Raw genomic sequence first — 6,172 nt, 5'->3', positions numbered from 1 at the left:
TAAAGAAGAAAGATGGAAGTATGAGGTTATGCATAGATTACAGAGAGCTTAATAAGCTTACTATCAAAAATAGATATCCTTTACCCCGTATTGATGACTTGTTTGACCAGTTGAAAGGAGCAGAATATTTTTCTAAGATTGACCTTAGGTCGGGATACCACCAGCTCAAAATCAAATCTGAGGATATACCTAAGACCGCTTTTAGAACAAGATACGGTCATTATGAATTTTTAGTGATGGCTTTTGGATTAACAAATGCACCAGCAGCTTTTATGGATTTAATGAATAGAGTCTTTAAGAAGTATTTGGACAAGTTTGTGATTGTGTTTATAGATGATATTTTGATATATTCTAAGACAGCTGAGGAGCATGCAGAACATTTGAGAACAGCCTTAGAAATACTAAGAAAGGAGAAGTTGTATGCAAAGTTTTCTAAATGTGAATTTTGGCTACAAGAAGTTCAATTTCTAGGATACATAGTGAGTCGGGAAGGAATCAAGGTAGATCCAGCAAAGATTGAAGCTATAATGAATTGGGAAAGACCAAAGACCCCCACAGAGATCAGGAGTTTCTTGGGGTTAGCAGGTTATTATAGAAGGTTTGTACAGGATTTCTCAAGAATTGCAACCCCATTGACTAAGTTAACTAGAAAGTATGAAAAGTTCATATGGAATGAGAAGTGTGAGGAAAGTTTTCAGGAGTTGAAGAAGAGATTAGTGTCAGCACCAGTATTGTCCCTTCCAGATGATCAAGGGAATTTTGTGATTTATAGTGATGCCTCTTATAAGGGATTAGGATGCGTATTGATGCAACATGATAAAGTTATTGCGTATGCGTCTAGACAACTGAAACCTCATGAACAGAAATACCCTACTCATGACTTGGAGTTAGCAGCTATTGTATTTGCATTGAAAATATGGAGACACTATCTGTACGGAGAAAAATGTGAGATTTATACAGATCATAAAAGTTTGAAGTACATCTTTACCCAGAAGGAGCTTAACATGAGACAAAGGAGATGGCTAGAGTTGATTAAGGATTATGATTGTACGATTAAGTATCATCCAGGAAAAGCCAACGTTGTAGCGGATGCTTTAAGTAGAAAGGAGAGGTTAAACGTATTGACTGTGCCAGAGGAATTGTATAAAGAGTTCCAAAAGTTGGAAATCGAGGTAAGAATTCATGAACCATCAAAGATAGCAGTATATACCATGACCTTCCAACCAGAGCTATTAGAAAAGATTAAGAAGTGCCAGGAAGAGGTAATGGATCAGGATGTAAACAAGTTAGTGGGAGAAGAGTTATGTACACAGAAAGATGATCAAGGGATTCTTAGATTTTCTTCCAGGATATGGATTCCACCGGTGACAGAGTTAAAGAATGACATAGTGCAGGAAGCACACCACTCCAAATATTCAATTCATCCAGGCAGCACTAAGATGTATAGAGATTTAAAGGAGAACTATTGGTGGCCAGACATGAAAAGAGAAATTGCAGAATGGGTGAGTAAATGTTATACGTGTCAAAGAGTGAAAGCAGAACACCAAAGACCAAGTGGATTATTGCAACCTTTAGAGATTCCAGAATGGAAGTGGGAACATATTGCTATGGATTTTATTGTAGGATTACCAAGGACTAAAGCAAACCATGATGCCATTTGGGTTATAGTGGACAGATTAACCAAGTCAGCTCGTTTTCTTCCAATCAACGAGAGATTCTCTTTGGATAAATTAGTCCATATGTACTTGAAAGAAATTGTAGTTCGTCATGGAGTCCCCGTATCCATTGTATCAGATAGAGATCCACGATTTAATTCGAGATTTTGGAAAAGTTTTCAAGAATGCTTGGGCACTAAATTAAATATGAGTACGGCATATCATCCACAAACAGACGGCCAAAGTGAGAGAACTATTCAGACGATTGAGGACATGTTACGTGTTTGTGCAATCGATTTCAAAGGCAATTGGGACGAACATCTACCCTTAGTGGAATTTGCATACAATAATAGTTATCACGCAAGTATTGGGATGCCTCCTTATGAAGCTCTTTACGGACGCAAATGTCGATCGCCAGTATATTGGGATGAAGTCGGAGAACGCAAGATACTTGGACCGGAATTAGTACAACAAACAAAGGAAGTCGTTGAAATTATTCAGAAACGACTAATTGCAGCACAGAGTCGTCAACGAAATTATGCAGATCAATTCCGGAAGAACGTAGAATTTGAAGACGGAGAAGCAGTGTTACTGAAGGTGTCACCATGGAAAGGACTGTCTAGATTCGGAAAGAAAGGTAAGCTAAGTCCCCGATACGTGGGGCCATTTGAAATCTTGAGGCGTGTAGGCAAAGTAGCATACGAATTGGCGTTACCCCCGCAAATGGAGCACATTCATAACGTCTTTCATGTATCGATGCTTAAGAAGTATAGTCCAGATTCGAAACATGTGATAGAGTATGAGCCGGTAGAACTTGAGGCAGATTTATCGTATGTAGAAAGGCCAGTGGAAATCCTAGATAGAAAAGAGAAGGTGTTAAGAAACAAGGTAGTTAATTTAGTAAGAGTATTGTGGAGAAACCCAAAGGTTGAAGAGTCAACTTGGGAATCAGAAAGTGATATGCGTGAAAAATACCCTCATTTGTTCACCTAAGCGATTCTGAGGACAAAATCCTTTTAAGGGGGGGAGGATGTAACATCTGGGATTATCCGTGTAATTATTTGAATGATTAATGAATATTATATGAATATTATATAAATTTCTGTGAATTAATTGGTTCCTGTTCTATTTATTTAGTTATACATTTCTGATTAAATTTGAGGAATATCAATTTTTATATGTTCAGTACGAAATATAGTTTATTTAGATATTTTCATATCGATTTATGCATTGTCGTATGATTTTATATTTGATTTATGGATTTAATTACGTATATTACATTTAATTATTAATTATTTTGATTTTACGAAAACCGTCAACTTGTAACGGTACCGAGATTTTATTTCCCGAAAATTTCAACAAAACTCACCTTTAGCTTAATTTGAATATTCCGGACACTTTTCATGTTTTGACTTTTTCGATCCGGAGTACGGTTTGTTCCGGAGCCGGTCCGGCGGAATTTTTCGGTATTTGATAATTATCTGTTTGTCTCGATAAACGTGAAACTAGATATTTATGTTCATCCTTATCTTGTAATAATGACAGTGGGACCCGCATATTAATGACGGATTAAAAAGCCCCGTTTTGATAATTATCTCGAAAATCGGTACCGATTGGACTCGCTTTATTAATATAAAGCTATTAAACATTGTATTTTCATGTCATATATGATCCAAAGGGGTACTAATTATTCATAATTATAAATAGTCTTAACCGTATTTTATTTCATTACGAAAATCATAAAACCAGTTAAAACCGAGAAATTCCCGAGAGTGTTCTTCGTGTTCTTGAGATTCAAACGAAGATTTAGAAGCGTTATCGGACTCGGATTTTGGCGTTCAAGTACTCAAATCGAAGGTTTTGACGAGTAGAATCCAAATCTAGCATCAGTTTTAGTGCAGAAACATCAGGTAGGTTCGGATTTGAGGATTTAAATTCGAATTAAATAAGCTCAAATTAGGGCTTTTTGATTTTGAAGTGGTTTATGTGTTTTGATGATTGTATGTTGTAGATAATGTTCTCCTGATCATTTTGGTATATCATATGTGTGATTTGGAGTTCAATAACATAGTTGATTTTAAGTTTAATTATCGAGTGTTGAAATTAGGGTTTATATGAATGTTTGAATGTTCTTAATTAAATTTTGGGACTTTCTTATCTGTTGATTCTGGGGAAGATTGGTTGATACCATTGTGAAGAGCGTGTCAAGAGGAGTATGTACGTGTGTTTAAAATGACTGAATGAGCTGTGTACAGCTTGCCGGAGTCTGGAAATGGAACTCGCCGCCGGCGAGCTTCGCTTCCATTTTCCGGCCTTTTTAGGCAACGAATGGTGATTTGGTTGAAGCCTTTAAGTTCCTGGTTGCAAGATTAATAAATCTGGAGAGTTTGGTAGTTGTCTGAGGTCGGGGAGGCCGTTTCCGGCGGGTGGTCGCGGTGGCCGGCGGCAAACTATCGACCGGTCACCCATCTTTTGAAGATGGGTCACTGAAGTTTTCAATTTTGCAGTTTAGTCACCCCCTGAAGTTTCCCAACTTTACAGTTTAAACCTTGAGGTTGTGAAATCTTTTAAAAGTTTTATTTATTTAATTTTTATTTCGAAAATCAATTATCTTAATTTCAAAAATAGTTTTTAATTATTTATAAATTCAAAAATAAATCTGATTTAATTTATTAATTAATTTTAATTAGTAATTAATTATTATAATTAGTCAATTAATTTAATTATTAATTGATTAATTGTTTTAATTAATTATTAATTGATTTTAATTGATTTATTAATTAGATTTAATTATTTTAAATAATTTTAAATGATTTTAAAATTCCGAAAAATAGTTCGAGCTTTAAAATATTATTCTAAAATCTGTTTTGAAGCTCGTTAATTGATTTCAAATGATTTCAGACTTGATTTCGAGTATCCAAGAATGGATTATTTATTTATAAAATGATTCTTTGACCCGTTTTAATTCCGAAAAATGTTTAAAAATTCTTAATAAATACCAGAAAAGTCCGTTTGACTTCAAACCTCTTTTGAAAAATATATGTTATTAAATATTTTATGTGATATGTGCTATGTGCTATCTGATTGATATGTTATGTGTTTACGTGATTGATATAAAATTGTTTTTGACATATCTTTTGATCCGTAAATCGGATTTGGGTGAAACGAAGGGTAGATAGAAGCTCGTTTCGAATGTAAGATGATGAGAATAGTATGAGATCATATATTGATAGATGATTGTTGTGATTAGCAGAAAAGCGAGACGTAGAAAGGAAAAGCAAGTGGTGATAGAGTAGTATAGCGAGCAAGCGCAATTGAAACTTGAGATCAGCTATATAAGGCAAGTTCCCTCAGACTTTCCTTCAATTATATGTTGTATCTGTTGTGATTATTTAATGAACTCTCTGATGAAGTCCTGTGACCAATTGAATTATTGCATGGATTATTTATCCTATTGATCCTTGAACCTTCAACTAGACTTCTTGAATTATATTATGGATTACTTACTTTATCGATTCTTGAACCTATGACCAGATTCTTTGATACCCGCTACGGAACCTATTTCAATTGTAAACCTTCAAATTTTAAAACTTCTAAATGATTACCATACGAACCTAATTTCATTTCAAGAACATACCCTCGATACCTTAACCAGTTATCAATTACACCTCCTTCAGACCTTAACCACTTGATCAACACCAAATAACGTTTGTTATGATATATATCTTACAGTTGCTTGATTCTTTCCATAAACTCCAGTTTCTTGACCTTAAAAGTATTCAATTATATTTGGATCCTGTTTGTGAACCTAGAACCCTCCTTCATATAAACACTAAACTTTGATATACTTTGTCATCCAATCATGCGCTATCTGATTCTTTGATAAACCCTGAAGTTGTCCTCATTTCTCTTTTGAAATACATCTGAGACACTTTGAATAGTAGTATGCTTCTGCTTCAAAATTTATTTATGATATCGATGTTTCTATTTTATTGATTAATATTGTTGATCATCTTGATTGTGATAGAATTGGATAGTTTTCTAAACTTGGACCAAATGAATGGTCAGACCAGATGAGTGGTCGCTTTAGGCCAATGTGTGCCTTGGATCCAGTAAACGAGCATGGTGGGACCTGCTCGGGGTTAGTGTCTGACTGATCAGCAGCCTAACCTTTGATTTTTAAAAATAAATTTAATATCCAATTCTAATCAATGCTCTAAAAACAAATTTTGGTATTGAGATTGATTCCTTGAGACACTGGTTTCCTTCAGCTTATGATTAATGTTTAAAATTGATATTGTTATACTTGCTGAGCTGGTTAGCTCACTCTTGCGGTATTTTATGTTCTTTCCAGTGAAGGCAGAGAAAGTTGGTAACGATGACCCTCAGGTTAGTGGTAAGGCCAGGATTCCAGGCTAGGAGAGGAAGAAAGCTATCAGCAGCAACTGGCTTTTATATATATGTACTAGCTTGAATAACAAGACACAAATGATGTGTAAGCTTGTAAGAATTAAGTT

This window comes from Daucus carota, chromosome 7 (assembly GCF_001625215.2).
Source record: "Daucus carota subsp. sativus chromosome 7, DH1 v3.0, whole genome shotgun sequence".
Classification (NCBI taxonomy): Eukaryota; Viridiplantae; Streptophyta; class Magnoliopsida; order Apiales; family Apiaceae; genus Daucus; species Daucus carota.
The sequence above is the reverse complement of the archived record's forward strand: the minus strand, read 5'-3'. Positions refer to the sequence as shown.